The following is a 16,422-nucleotide window of genomic DNA, read 5'->3' on the forward strand; positions in this document are numbered from 1 at the left end:
TTGCAATCAACATAGTTTCGGCTAGCACACCACATGGCAGCACACAGCTGCTGTCTTTCAACACACTTTCAATTGGCACATGGAGAAAACTTTAGTCTTTGCAGTTGCAGCAAGTGTGAATACAACCTGTAAAGAAACTAACAGCTAGGAGCTGCCATTTACAACTAGGAGCTGCCATTTACAACCTGTTTTGATTTGAATTTCCAACACACCTCCTCAAATCAAAACGCCTTCATTCCTAGCATTTCACGTAGCAGCCGGAATGATTCAACTGGTAGTGGCTTAATGAAGATGTCTGCCACTTGTTCCTTCGTGTGACAATAGACAAGTTCGATTGTCTTTTGCTTTACATGGTCCCTTAGAAAATGGAACCTGGTATCAATGTGCTTGCTCCTTCCATGTTGAACAGGATTCTTTGCAAGCTTGATTGCAGACATGTTATCCACATGAATCACAGTCGATTCCACTTGTGGATGACACACTGACTTCAATAGATTTCTTAACCAAATTGCCTCACACACTGTTGAGGCTACAGCAACATACTCGGCTTCACATGATGACAAAGCAATAATTGATTGCTTCTTTGAAGTCCATGAGAAAGCTGTTGATCCTAGAAAAAACACATAGCCAGTTGTGCTTTTCCTTTCATCTTGGTCACTTCCCCAGTCACTATCTGAATAACCAAATAATTTTGCATCTTCACCAAAATTATAAAACAGACCATAGTTTAGAGTACCTCTTATGTACCTCAAGATTTTCTTGACAGCCAGCCAATGAGACTCCCTTGGTGTTTCCATGTACCGACTCACGAGTCCAACTCCATAAACTATATCAGGTCTTGTGATTGTAAGCTACCTTAGACTTCCAACCAAGCTTTTGTACACGGTTGAGTTTACAAACTCACCTTCTCCTTCCTTAGACAGCTTCAATCCAGTTGCAACTGGAGTGTTGACAATATTGCACTTATCCATATTGAATTTATCCAATATATCTCTCATGTACTTTTCTTGAGAGATGTAGATACCGTCACTTTGTTGCTTCACCTCTATGCCAAGAAAGTATGACATTAATCCATTGTCAGTCATCTCAAATTCACTGAACATGGATTGCTTGAACTCACAGAACATTGCTTCATTGTTTCCTATAAACAACAAGTCATCTACATAGAGATAAATAATTAAGAACTCCCCTTTTGCACCATTCTTCATGTAAACTGAATGCTCGTATGGACATTTCTGAAATCCATTTTGGTGAAGGTAGTTGTCAATCATTGAGTTCCAAGCTCGTGGTGCTTGCTTGAGGCCATACAAAGCCTTCTTCAAACGACACACCTTATCTTATTTTCCTTGTACTTGAAAGCCTTCTGGTTGTTCCACGTACACTTCTTCCTCAAGAACTCCATTAAGGAAGGCTGACTTGACATCTAGTTGATAAATTTTCCATTTATGATGAGCGGCAAGAGAGATTAGCAATCTTACCGTGTCAAGTCTTGCAACTGGAGCATAGACTTCATCATAGTCCACTCCGTACTTCTGTTTGTAGCCTTTTGCTACAAGCCTTGATTTGTATCGATCCACACTCCCATCTGCAGTGCGTTTGATCTTGTAAACCCACTTGACACCAATAGCCTTCTGATTTGGTGGGAGCTTTGTCAACTCCCAAGTGTCATTCTTCTCGATAGCATGGATTTCTTCCTCCGTGGCTATTTTCCAACGATCTTCTTCCACAGCTTCATTGAATGAGAGAGGATCGTGGTCTGCATACAAGTAGAAAAGGTTGGTTTCTTCTTCTTCTTCTTGTCCATATATCTCGGTAAGACTTTTTAGCCTCACTGGAGTTGAGGAGCTGCTTTCTTCACTAGATGTAGGACCACTCCTTGCAGTTCTGTGCAATGGAGTTGTTTTGGTTGTTTGAGTAGGTTGTTGCTCAACAGGTGGTACAACTTCTGGTTCTTCAAAATCAATGGAGACGATCTTCCCTTTATTGACTTCTTTGTTGTTCCTCTTCCATGCCTCTTCCTCACTGAAGATGACATCTCTACTAACCACTATTTTGCCAGTTAGTGGGTTGTACAGCTTGTATGCCTTGGACTCTTCACTATAGCCCACAAACACACACTTTTCACCTCGATCATCGAGCTTTCTCCTCTTGGCTTCTGGAACCTGAGCATATGCAACACACCCAAAAACTCTTAAGTGTGCAACATTCGGCTTATATCCACTCCAAGCCTCTTGTGGTGTCATCTTCTTAACACTCTTTGTTGGACATTGATTCAACAAATAAATCGAACAAGCTATAGCTTCTGCCCACAATTCTTTTCCTTAAGCATGGATCTTGTCATGTCAAGGATGGTTCGATTCTTTCTTTCGGCTATCCCATTTTTCTGTGGTGTATAGGCAGCAGTCAGTTGATGCCTAATTCCTTGCTCCTTGCAGTATGCTTGGTAAGCATTGGAGGTGTACTCTCCACCTCTATCTGATCTCACAACCACAAGCTTGTGGTTGCTTTCAGCCTCTGTGAGTGCCTTGAACTCCTTAAAGATTTTTAGGGCAGCCGACTTCTCCTTGAGAAAATAAACCCAAGTTTTCCTACTGAAATCATCAATGAAAGTAATAAAATACCTATTACCTCCATAAGACATAGGATCCAATGGACCACATACATCCTTGTGTACCATCTGCAGTGGTGCCTTTGCTCTCCATGTATCACCAACAGGGAATGATAGTCGTGCTTGCTTGCCAAGCACACAACCTTCACATACTTGGCGTGTGGCTTCAATCTGAGGTAGACCACGAACCATTCCTCCACTTGACAGCAACTTTAGGCCATTGAAATGAAGATGGCCATATCGAAGATGCCATTTCCATGACTCATCTTCCATTACACCAATGTTGCAACTCCCAATCTTTGTGTTCAACTTCAACGGGAACATTCGGTTTTTTGACATTTGAACACGTGCAATAAGCCTTCTCCTTGCATTCCTGAGAGTGAGAAACATATCCTCTATATGTATAACATACCCTTTCTGGAGCAGTTGACCAATGCTCAGAATGTTGCTCTTCATACCTGGTATGTAGTAGGTATCAGAGATGTATTCTTCTTTACCATCCTTCTGGATGATTTTGATCTTTCCTTTGCCTTCAACTGGCAACTTTGAGGAGTCACCAAGACTCACAGATCCATAAGGCCCATCTTTGAGTTCGGCAAAAAACTCTTTCTTTCCACACATGTGGTTGCTTGCACCAGAGTCTAAATACCAAACATCTTGTTGGCTACTGATATCATGGTGTGCAAGTAAGACTGTAAGTTCCTCACCAGCATTTCCATTTGATTCTGCCATGTTGACATGCTCACCATTTTTGTATGAACATTCATTTGCATAATGTCCATATTTTTTGCAAGTGTGACATTGGATATGCGCCTTTCCTCGGGTAGATCTCCACTCTTGAGATTGACCTCGGTTTTGTTCATAGCCTCGACCTCTTCCTCGGGCTCGTCCTCGGTTACGGTTGGATGAACTCCCACGACGTGAGTGCCCACAACCTTTATTTGGTTTGTCAATATTCAACTTTGACTCCAAAGCTTGCTCTAGCGTTGTGGGGCTTGCATTCTTCTAAATGCGTTGCTCGTGAACTAGGAGGGATCCTAGTAGCTCCTCTGCGCTCATCGCCTCCAAATCCTTGGATTCCTCCATGGCAGTCACCACATGCTCAAACTTAGATGTGAGTGACCGGAGTATCTTCTCCACAACTCGTACTTCATCGAGTCTCTCCCCATTTCTCCTCATCTGATTTACTATCACAATGAGCCTTGAGTGATAGTCGGAGATGCTCTCCCCTTCATTCATGTGAGCAGTTTAAAAATCTGCTCGAAGTGACTGTAATCTCACTTTCTTGACTCGATCTACTCCTTTGTAGATTGTACTGAGTGTGTCCCATACTTGCTTGCTCGTTGTTGCTTCTGCAACCTTCTCGAACGTTGAATCTTCTAATCCTTGATAGAGAAGATACAACGCCTTCTGGTCATTCTTTCGTAAATCCCTAAGAGTGTTCCTTTGATCTGCAGTATATGTGGCTTCTTGCTCGGTAGTAGGTACAACATACCCACTACTGACAACTTCCCATAGCTCTTGTGATCCAAACAATGCTTTGAATTGGGTGCACCATCTTTCATAATTTTCGTTCTTCAATGTGGGAACTTGGAGTTGCACTAAGTTGGATGCCATAACTGCTGCACCTGCCAGAATGGTATTCTGGCTCTGATACCAATTGTTGGTATTGAAAAGTTTACTAACTCAATACCAAAATATGTGGGTGATAAGTTTACAAACTCTATCACACCTCTCACTTTGCACTTTCAATAAAATTGGACAAAGAAATAGAGAAAGGAGGGAAGCTACAAGCTTTGGCAAACAATGCACTTTGATGTATTTAAAAGAGTTTACAAACACACTTCTGAAAATGGAATAACAAATCAGATTCATGTTTCTAAAACCTTACGGGCTGCTTATTTATACAAGCAGAAAATGAAGACCACTCAAGTGCTTTTAATAAACTAAACACAACAACACACACAAATAGCTCATATGAACTTTGGACAGTCTAGCACACATATGCAGCTATCTTTCCAGCTTGCAATCAACATAGTTTCGGCTAGCACACCACATGGCAGCACACAGCTGCTGTCTTTCAACACACTTTCAGCTGCCACATGGAGAAAACTTTAGTCTTTGCAGTTGCAGCAAGTGTGAATACAACCTGTAAAGAAACTAACAGCTAGCAGCTGCCATTTACAACCTGTTTTGATTTGAATTTCCAACAGACCTACAACCTTCAGGAACTCAGCTAATTCCTAAAACTTGTTGCGTTTCAGATACGCAAATGACATTGCCTAGATTCCCTCTTCCTCTATCAGAAACCTAGACCTTTTTAAGGCGGTCATAAGCAGTCTCCATCTCAGTAAGGGAACCAAAAATGCTATAGTATCTGATAAAGGCATTTCCAGTGGCAGAGTCCACCGGGAAACCCATTGAAATCATTTCTTTCAATGCACCTTCCATCAATTCAAGCTGGCCTCCCTTCCCAAAACAAGAGATAGCTAGCGAGTAAACCTCCGAAAACAAACTCAAATACCTAGCCCTCATCTGGCCCAAAATTTCATTCACTTTTTCAAAACATCCCGCATTTCCATAAACATCAAATAACTGCGAAACAACCTGAATACTAGGCACAAAAGAAATATATAACATTTCGTTCCACACTGCTTCCGCTTGAGGAAAAAGGCCATTGTTGGCATGGAATAGCATCAAAGCAGATAGGGTGGAGTTACTGGGGAAAAGACCATCCGATTTCATTTCGAGTAAAAGCTCCTGAGCTACATGAGGCAACTTTTGTCTACTTAAACTCCGAATTATCCGCACGCAATCTACATAAGTAGCTTGGCCATTAAAACACTCATCCCGCTTCCATTTCCGGATTATCTGTTGTAAGCACAGCCCAAATAAAAGGATATCTCTTTGCACAAAAGTGACAGTATTTTCTTCGGATAATCAAACACTAGATCAAGAAATTCATAAAATTCATAAACCTGCTAAAACAAATTACGGGCACTTGTTGAATCAAAATTTGATTAAAAAATACAAGTCCCAATTCTACAAATACGGTAAAATGTTCATGAGATAGAGAGAGAGAGAGAGAGAGAGAGAGAGAGAGAGAGAGAGAGAGGGAGAGAGAGACCGACCTTGCGTGCTAAGGCTCGATTTTGTGAATGGGATTGATGGCAGAAAATAGAAAGGCGTTTTGGTGCCAATGTGCAACCTTTAATGATTTCAGTTAAAACTAGCAAATAAGTCCGCGCTCTGCTGCGGGTTTGAAACTGTAACCAAAATTTAACACTCATTTTTAAATTATTTAAAAATAAATGAAAGCAACTGAATCCACATGATATTCAAATTTTGAGATGTATTAGATATCAATTGTTGTATGTGTCTTTGTGCTTGTCAATGTATCAGATATCAATTGTTGTCTGTGTCTTTGTGCTTCTCATTGTAAGTTCTTTTTGCTAATTACTCTGAATTTTTGTAGTTTGAAATTTGCAATGATCAACAAACATGGGAAATGCCTATGTGATTTTCCATGAACTAATGAATGGTTTGCAATTAATTTCACTGATGCATATTCATAATTTGGAATTAGGAATAACAGTTAAACAGGGCCTTGAATTACATCATCAACCAATATTTTCTCCTTTTGCTTTCTGTGAATTTTTTGGTTGCTTGCTGCAAATGAATGGATTTGGAACTTTGAATTAACAAATTAAGCAATTCAAGCATATTGCATACACTTAAAAGGCTTAAGAGTAGATATAAGATTAATTAATATTAAATCAAAATAAATAGATGTAGCTATGTATATTTTCAGCAATTTCAGTCCTTCACTCCCATCATAGGACTTAAATCACATTTAAAAATAAGAAGTACACAAAGAAAGTTGTACTTTTAACTTCGTTTACAAAAAGCTTTGTATACAACTATGTATTCCACACGAATTTGTGTAAAAGGACTTGCCTCGGGGATGAAGTACTCTGTCTTCTTACACACACCTATGCCAAAATCTCTATCAGGAAACTTTTCCAACCCTGTAGAAGCCAATATATGAAGGAAATCATTCAATGCAATTGTATTAACCTTATTTTAAGGATATGAAAATGAATTTTTTTTCACTAATAATACAATATGTACAACCATTACCCAATTTCAAAATTCATTTCAACTCCCAAAATTACACAAAATGTACTAAAATTTCAAGCAAAGAGAACGAACCAAGATTCACAATTCATTTCAATTCCCAAACATGCTCACATATTAATGAACTCTCACTGAAACAACAAAGAACCAATGAAATTTTGTGTAACTTAAGAGGAAAAATTCTTACCTTCAACTAAGTAGATCTCTAATAGTTCGGTTACTTTTTCGTACGTACTATTATTATAGCTAGATTAGCAGTCATGTTCTCCTAGACCTCGGGTTTACAGAAATCATGGCCACCCACCGTTTGATCTTAATCCAACGGTAGTAAGTCCACGTACTGATGGCACACTACATTCTTTCTTCCAAAATTTTGAGCCTGCTAGAGTGACTCGAATAAGAGAAATGATACGCAATTCAACCACAACCAGCAATGCAGAGGTTGGCCAGATTCGGTTTTTTCTTTCTTTTTTTTTTTAGGTCGAAAGTTCAGATTATGTTCTAGCATCTGTTATTTCCCACCTCACGTCTGGTTTCTTGTCATTACTCAAACAAGTTTCTGTGACCAATACAGCATGGGAGAGGACGCAGTATCCACCACAAAGCCAGCAATAAGGAGCATGCCTCCAACTACAAACTTGACAGCAGAAACTAATATACCACAAATGATTATCCGAGCCAGTTCTGGTGTCCCAATATCATTCCTTCAATAATTGATACCTAATTAGTACAAGACTCCCCAGCAGGATATTATGCTCACATATATAAATGTAGAGTTGATGTTTAAATAGTCTTAAGGCTCCACAACAACAGGATGTTTTTGCCAGAAATTATACCGAGGAAATTATTTATATGTACGTAGCATCAACTTCCCAACAATTTAGGCTTCTTGTGAAAGTAGAAAAGCTAACAGTTTCATCTGTTAATTTAAGAAGGTACTTTTCAAGCCAATGAAACTATAAAGAAAAAATCAATTTGTGATATTAAGGTTTCATAGCAGGTTTACGAAGCATAGAAGGGAAACTGCAGTAAACAGAAAACAAAACAGACTTGAGAGGAATTAGTTTTGACTGCAGATCAGTTTCAGCGTGAGGGAATGAGAAGGAATAGTAGTTGGATTGCTCTTACCTTTGTTTCACACTCCTCGGAGTTTTCTTTCAGTCTGAATGAATGTAGCATTTTCATTTTAGCTTTTGATAAGTTCATAACAATGGTAAGTCATCCATCAGCAATATCCAACTTCATCTCAGCCTGAACACGGAGATCCTACACAAGATCCATGAGACTAGGAATGCATTTTGCTTACCTAAAATGAACATAATAAGAAAGTTCAGATACGTACCCATTCCAGAATGCAGGACAATGCATATCTGAGCTGCATTTATCACTTTGTTACATACATGCACTAATTGAACCAATAGAATGCAAACTGGAACTGATAGACATAGCATTATCAGCGACAATAATCCTTTCCTAACAATCAGTCAAACATGCACAATATGCAGGTCGCTAGTCAGTAATTCCGAAAGATCTGATTCCCCCGGTATGTTTTTTTTGAAATATACTGAAATTAACTTCCTATTGTTAGAGTTCTTTGAATTAGCTATGTTTCTATGGAAGTAAGAAATCTGAAAGGTTAGAGAAAGATACAATGTGAAGGAGTGCTATGTTCTTCTCTCAAAGTCTGAGAGGTGATGTTTCATATATTTTTACTCAATACACGCACTAAGGTACATAACTACTAGCCTTAGCTGGATATCCACAACCAACAATACAATCTCAGCCTTACACTTATCATAATCTAAGACTAAGTGAATACACAATTCAAAACAAGGCTTATTTACTTTAACTTTACTTAGCTCACAGCTTATACACTAATACTCCCCTTTAAGCTTTGAGCTGATACAACTCCAAGCTTATCTCTGAGATAGTTGAATCTCTCTTTTGGTAAGGCCTTGGTAAAAATGTCTGCCACTTGTTCTTTGGTTGGACAGTATACCAAATCAACAATTCCCTGCTGCAAAGCATCCTTTATGAAGTGATATCTCTTTGCACAAAAGTGACAGTATACCAAATCAACAATTTCCAACAGACCTACAACCTTCAGGAACTCAGCTAATTCGTAAAACTTGTTGTGTTTCAGATACGCAAATGACATTGCCTAGATTCCCTCTTCCTCTATCAGAAACCTAGACCTTTTTAAGGCGGTCATAAGCAGTCTCCATCTCAGTAAGGGAACCAAAAATGCTATAGTATCTGATAAAGGCATTTCCAGTGGCAGAGTCCACCGGGAAACCCATTGAAATCATTTCTTTCAATGCACCTTCCATCAATTCAAGCTGGCCTCCCTTCCCAAAACAAGAGATAGCTAGCGAGTAAACCTCCGAAAACAAACTCAAATACCTAGCCCTCATCTGGCCCAAAATTTCATTCACTTTTTCAAAACATCCCGCATTTCCATAAACATCAAATAACTGCGAAACAACCTGAATACTAGGCACAAAAGAAATATATAACATTTCGTTCCACACTGCTTCCGCTTGAGGAAAAAGGCCATTGTTGGCATGGAATAGCATCAAAGCAGATAGGGTGGAGTTACTGGGCAAAAGACCATCTGATTTCATTTCGAGTAAAAGCTCCTGAGCTACATGAGGCAACTTTTGTCTACTTAAACTCCGAATTATCCGCACGCAATCTACATAAGTAGCTTGGCCATTAAAACACTCATCCCGCTTCCATTTCCGGATTATCTGTTGTAAGCACAGCCCAAATAAAAGGATATCTCTTTGCACAAAAGTGACAGTATTTTCTTCGGATAATCAAACACTAGATCAAGAAATTCATAAAATTCATAAACCTGCTAAAACAAATTACGGGCACTTGTTGAATCAAAATTTGATTAAAAAATACAAGTCCCAATTCTACAAATACGGTAAAATGTTCATGAGATAGAGAGAGAGAGAGAGAGAGAGAGAGAGGGAGAGAGAGACCGACCTTGCGTGCTAAGGCTCGATTTTGTGAATGGGATTGATGGCAGAAAATAGAAAGGCGTTTTGGTGCCAATGTGCAACCTTTGATGATTTCACTTAAAACTAGCAAAGAAGTCCGCGCTCTGCTGCGGGTTTGAAACTGTAACCAAAATTTAACACTCATTTTTAAATTATTTAAAAATAAATGAAAGCAACTGAATCCACATGATATTCAAATTTTGAGATGTATCAGATATCAATTGTTGTCTGTGTCTTTGTGCTTCTCATTGTAAGTTCTTTTTGCTAATTACTCTGAATTTTTGTAGTTTGAAATTTGCAATGATCAACAAACATGGGAAATGCCTATGTGATTTTCCATGAACTAATGAATGGTTTGCAATTAATTTCACTGATGTAAATTCATAATTTGGAATTAGGAATAACAGTTAAACAGGGCCTTGAATTACATCATCAACCAATACTTTCTCCTTTTGCTTTCTGTGAATTTTTTGGTTGCTTGCTGCAAATGAATGGATTTGGAACTTTGAATTAACAAATTAAGCAATTCAAGCATATTGCATACACTTAAAAGGCTTAAGAGTAGATATAAGATTAATTAATATTAAATCAAAATAAATAGATGTAGCTATGTATATTTTCAGCAATTTCAGTCCTTCACTCCCATCATAGGACTTAAATCACATTTAAAAATAAGAAGTACACAAAGAAAGTTGTACTTTTAGCTTCGTTTACAAAAAGCTCCGTATACAACTATGTATTCCACACGAATTTGTGTAAAAGGACTTGCCTCGGGGATGAAGTACTCTGTCTTCTTACACACACCTATGGCAAAATCTCTATCAGGAAACTTTTCCAACCCTGTAGAAGCCAATATATGAAGGAAATCATTCAATGCAATTGTATTAACCTTATTTTAAGGATATGAAAATGAATTTTTGTTCACTAATAATACAATATGTACAAGCATTACCCAATTTCAAAATTCATTTCAACTCCCAAAATTACACAAAATGTACTAAAATTTCAAGCAAAGAGAACGAACCAAGATTCACAATTCATTTCAATTCCCAAACATGCTCACAGATTAATGAACTCTCACTGAAACAACAAAGAACCAATGAAATTTTGTGTAACTTAAGAGGAAAAATTCTTACCTTCAACTAAGTAGATCTCTAATAGTTCGGTTACTTTTTCGTACGTACTATTATTATAGCTAGATTAGCAGTCATGTTCTCCTAGACCTCGGGTTTACAGAAATCATGGCCACCCACCGTTTGATCTTAATCCAACAGTAGTAAGGCCAAGTACTGATGGCACAGTACATTCATTCTTCCAAAATTTTGAGCCTGCTAGAGTGACTCGAATAAGAGAAACCCTCCAAGTCTGAGAGTACCACAAAATTAGCATCAGGTTTTTCCAGCTTCCGTTTTAACGTCACTCTGCCACAGAAAGTAGCTAGTGAATGGAGCTGAAGCGCACAAGCAACGTGTACTAGCAGCAAAACAGAAGGCCAACCCTAAACCCTACAATAGGCGGGACTTGCATTGGAAGCAACTGCGGCAGCAAGCCTCAAGAGGCAACAATTTTGGCTGCTGACTAAGCAGTTGAGATGTTTTCTTAGATTAAGCTGCAACCATCCGTAAATGCAGGTTTCAAATCCAACAATGCTCAGTTCATATCTTAGCTGCTGTTTTATTTATGATTTCTCTTGCTTTTCTCTAATTTTTAGTTAACCTAGCTTGTTTCAACAAGATTTAGAATGGCCTTCTATTTGTTTTAATTTGTTTAAATTTTCGTGAAGGCTAGTTACTAGATGGCCACCTCTTTAACATATATATAGTCGTTTGTATATGTATATAGGAAAAATTAGTATCCGGTCCCTAGTTCTTACTGTTCATTGATTAAGACCTTATTAGTTCTCAAATTTTGATTCAAGTCCCTATCATTAATGTGATAATGAATTTACATGTTTATTATATAATTTTTTAATATAAAAATTAGTAATTAATTTAGGATTTAATACTCACACCTCTATTAAACTTCTAATTAATTTTCAATTCAAAAATTTCCAAAATAATAAAAAATTAAATTAAATTAAGTTTGTACCTATTACTTTTTATATATATATAAAAAAATTCTCAATTTTTTAATCTTAAATGTACCCATTCATATAATTTTTCAATTTTTTTAATCTTAAATGTACCCATTCTCAAATATATCAATTTGTTATATGTAAAATGTACCCTTTTTTTAATATAAAATCCATTCAAATTTTTTAATCCATGTTTAAACTTATATGGGTACATTCTTTTTCGTTGATTTTGAGAATGTATCCATGTTTTGGTACAATAACTTTTTTTGTTAATGTTGGTTAATGTACCCATACATATATGTATACACACACACACAATATAATAGAGAGCATAATTTATATTTTATTATTTTTAATCCCATAAAATATGGGTTTTTATTTAAAATCTCATTAATATAAACAATTACAAACTTCAATTTTTAATTTTTAATTTAAAAAATATAGTAACTTACATTATTACATTAATGTCAGGGACCTCAATCAAAAACTAAAAACTAACAAGGTTTCAATCAAATAATATTGATAGCTATCCAAAGTGTCCCATGTATATATATGTACATCTATATATATGTGTGTGTGTGTGTGTGCGCGCGCGCGCGCATTGTTACGATTCGCTAACTTTTCTTTTGGAGACAAACAACTCAGACTCGTCTAGATTTTTTGGGGGCAAGTAAATTTTGCTAATTTAGGAATAACAAGTAGGTGGAAGTTACAACTACATGCTCCAATGCAACAAAGGAGTATTTGGGGAGGCATAAAGACAAGATGGTTAGGGAATTTGGTTATACTATCGTTCCCTCCACACATTCTTATCTCCCTAGCTCTAGAATATTTAAGAGAGAGAGAGAGAGAGAGGGAGAGAGTTGATGAGAATATAGCACAACTTCAGTGCCAAGGAGAGCGTATTACGGTGGTTCTCCGTCGGGGATTTGTTTCGTTCAGAGCCAGAGACATTTCTACGTACGCATGCAGGTTAGAGTTTGATGGAGAGTTGAATTAATTCACAGAAGGTGAGAAATGGGTAGAGGTCAAACACAAAAGAAGGTGGGGGAGGTGGTGGCTGTAGCAATAGACAATGACAAGGGCAGCCAACATGCTCTCAAATGGACTATTGATAGTCTTGTCACCAGAGGTCAAGCTCTCACGCTGCTCCATGTCAGGTCGGCCGAGTTCTATTGCAAAAAGGATTGATCTAGATAATAGCGAATGGGCTAAGTCTTAGTATGATAAGGAGTCTTATTGGAATAAGGATGTCGGGATTTGAGTAGTGAATGTGGCAGGGCAAAGAGCTTGGTTTAGGGTTCTAGTGGAGGTAGGATTGGCTGAGACTTGGTTAGATTAGGATAAAGAATCCTAATCCAAGTATAGTCTTAGTTCGGTCATGATGAGATTGGCTACTATGAATAAGAAGGGGGTGCATCATTCGAGCTCCTCCAACTCAACACACAATTGCCCTGCTCAAGCTCTCGCTATATGCGAAACCTCTCAACAACCTTGAGATTCTTTTTATTTTTCGTCGACACATCTTCAGTTTAGATAAACAGCATTGTTGCCGTATAATCAACCAACCGGGAAGCACCTTCAATTTGGATAAACAGCATTGCGACGAGGCCGACTGGTTATCTATCCAAGTCTCAGTCGAGAAGGATTTTCGAGTCATTATTGGCAGAGATCATCTCATTAGCCTTCTCGGCGAAGTGAGATGTTATAGGTTACTACATTCGGTACGTTGAAAGCCGAATTTAGTATTGAACTTCGTAGAACTAGAAGTCTTATCTTCAGGCTCTAGAACCCGAAGGTTGAGACGTGTTCCTTCCTCGACCGCAATCGCAAGATCAGGAAATCAACAGTGCACTCAACGCAACATCAACTCATTTTACTCACCGACCGAGCTCGGCCGTCGAGTTAGTATGCCTCGCACACAACTGAATGACGTAATTAGCTTATTAATTACTCGGGCTGCGCGCCACGTAAGTTTGGTAGTTTTTAGGGTTAACAGTTATTCATAACAACACTGGCAAGTGGCACGACAAAACTTTAACTTGCTGTCAAGGTGGTTATATTATCAATCTTTTTGGTTTTTAAAATTAAATATTACATTAAATAATTTAAATATATATTTTGGTTTGTAACCGATCCTTTCATGTTCAGGTCGGTTTTTTTATTTGGAAAACTAACCAAAAACCCCTGAAAAGTTTCCTTTTAATCATAAGGACAAAAGTTTTCAGAAATACCAAGACTACCCTTCACACATCCGTACAAAATTGGCCAAGCTTTTAGTCAAGTTCACATGCTGGGGCTGACATTTTCAGAAAATATTTGCATACAAAAGCTAAGGTGGCAAACATCACAGCAACCAAGACAACATGAATTCACATGTCTTTCAGACAGCTTTCAGAAACAGTGCTGACAACTTTCAGAAACAGTGTGTTGTCACTATCCAAAAAGTTGTAAATATTGAAAAGTTATTTTGTTTTGTTTAGGAATCAACTTTTGTATATAAGGGAGCCTTTCCTCCCATACAGAGGACACCTCTCTCAACACCTGAAAACAACATATTCACTTCATACACTCAAGCATTCGTAGCCTTCATAGCATCCTTGTAAACACTTCTTTGTAATCACTTTCTTGTAAACAACGATCTCTGTAAACATTCCATATATCAATAAAATATCAAGTGTACATATTCAAGCAATCTCCAAGTCTTAAGTAAGTTTTCTTTTCCTTCTTTAGTGTGTTTGTTTAATTAGACTTCTAGTCCAAAACAGGGAAACACTATTGTGGTTATATTATTAACCTGCTAAACTGACGATCATACTTTATTTGAGCACTCTGTTATAGTTGAATGTTTGCCATACAAATAACTGGACATTAACCAGGGTACCTCTGCGTTCTTCGTACCTCTGAGTTCAGCCGTTAAGGCCTTATACTTGTACTGTGAGTGGCCGTCATGCTGAAACATGTCGAGTTCCATGTGCAAGGTTCTATGTCTAGTTGTTATAATGGTCATCCGACTATTTAACCGAGCATGCGTTTCGAATTTGGTATCAGAGCCTAGTTTAGTATTTTAATAGTATAATTATAATAGTAAAGTACCTTGAGGATAGAAGTCATTGATACAACTGATATCATATTTGTTTATTGTATATGAATAACATATATTATTGTCCCTGTAGACCCTGTCAACCATAATTACCAGGTATTTATTGTCCCAGACATCCAACTATAACTAGCATAAAGAGAAGATTAGCATATATATCCAAAAGAATTATTAGTACTTTGAAGAAGCAAAAGTTTTATCTTGGATATCTTGAACATCATTCATTTATTCGTAAATATAATAACACAGAAGTGCAGCATAAAGTTTTGGAAGCAAAAAGAACAACAGATCAAGTTTTAGAGACATTGAGAGAAGAAAGAGAGTTTTTTAAGAAACCAGTTAGCCGTAACCTTAGAGAAAGGTAGACTGTAGTTTATGATAGATTATCTTAATTTAGAAATTAGTGAACCTCAAAAAAGAAAAATAACTTTAGACCAAAATAGTTTAGTTTGTTATTTTCCATCAAGAAAGCATAATCATATTTTGCACAGTGAAGAAAATTCACAAGCTAATACCATTGTAGATCTTATTATTAGTCAGGCAGATAATATAAAATTAGAAAATAATAAGCATAATCATTTGTTAAACCAGTTGTTAGAACATTTTCAGAAAAAATCCATAAAAATAATTAGACAAAATTTAGACTATATTACATCTCAGTTAGAAGATAATAATAGAAATATTCAAAGGTTTCCTAGCAAAAGAGAGATAAAAGAGCTTGTTGATCTTATAGATAGTAAGCCGAAGCAAGTAGAACTTAGATCATTAGAAATAGTTGAACAGCTAAAATTAGAAGTTCAAAAAATTCAATTAGTACAAAAAGAGTTAAGTGAACAAGTAGATAAGTTGTATAATAAAATAGATAAATTATTAGTTTAATGACAGATTCTAGAACTAGTAGTAATATTCCCATTAGGCAAAATAATTTGATTATCCAATTAGTTTTCAGTTTAGCTGAAAAATTAGATCAAGTTGAAGAACAAATAGCAGAAATAAACCAAGTTTTACATAACGCATCTTCATCACTTCCACCATCCTTGCTAGATAAATTAGAAAATTTAACTTTGAGTGCAAGTAATAATAGAAGACCTAAGCTAAATCCTTTTGATAATAGAAAATGGCACTCTTTAGGAAAAAAAGAAAAAAAGTAGTTAGAGCGGAAGATATTTATCCAAATGAAGAATGAGCACAAGAATTTATTCGAAAATGTTTTGAGAGAACATAGAAAAATAAATATAACTTGTATCAATTAGGTTTATTTGAAAATAGAAATAGAATTGTAAGCAGCATCAGTCAACATGAAGTTAGTTGTATTGATAAAGAAGTCACACTTAATCTAATTAGTAAAGAAGCAGTTACTCATTTGAGAAAGTCACATTTTAGTCAGATTCACATAGGAACAATATTAATTGGAATATCAGGATTAACCAGAGCACAAGTAGGTACAAAAGCTTTAGTATACATATATGATGATAGATGGGATAATCACCAACAA

General features: G+C 36.9%; 1 protein-coding gene, 2 long non-coding RNA genes and 1 pseudogene across 3 annotated transcripts in view; 2 read left to right on the forward strand and 2 right to left on the reverse strand.

Annotated features, from left to right (window-relative positions):
- Window positions 1-16,422, forward strand: part of LOC126595556 (probable magnesium transporter NIPA9) — an 87,791-nt pseudogene that overhangs the window by 9,587 nt on the left and 61,782 nt on the right.
- Window positions 4,381-16,422, reverse strand: part of LOC126595560 (uncharacterized) — a 47,298-nt gene continuing 35,256 nt past the window's right edge. Inside the window, exon 4 of the long non-coding RNA XR_007613603.1 lies at window positions 4,381-4,727. This is a non-coding gene — a long non-coding RNA (uncharacterized LOC126595560). The remainder of the gene's footprint in view (window positions 4,728-16,422) is intronic.
- Window positions 7,181-16,422, forward strand: part of LOC126595555 (uncharacterized) — a 75,154-nt gene continuing 65,912 nt past the window's right edge. The window contains exon 1 of the mRNA XM_050261837.1: window positions 7,181-7,225. The gene's annotated coding sequence lies outside the window, so the exon portion shown is untranslated. The remainder of the gene's footprint in view (window positions 7,226-16,422) is intronic.
- Window positions 7,318-8,318, reverse strand: LOC126595559 (uncharacterized). The gene is made up of 2 exons (XR_007613602.1): window positions 7,874-8,318; window positions 7,318-7,449 (listed from the first exon to the last, which is right to left on the reverse strand). It is a non-coding gene; the product is annotated as an uncharacterized LOC126595559 (long non-coding RNA).

Source organism: Malus sylvestris, chromosome 13 (genome assembly GCF_916048215.2).
Source record: "Malus sylvestris chromosome 13, drMalSylv7.2, whole genome shotgun sequence".
Classification (NCBI taxonomy): Eukaryota; Viridiplantae; Streptophyta; class Magnoliopsida; order Rosales; family Rosaceae; genus Malus; species Malus sylvestris.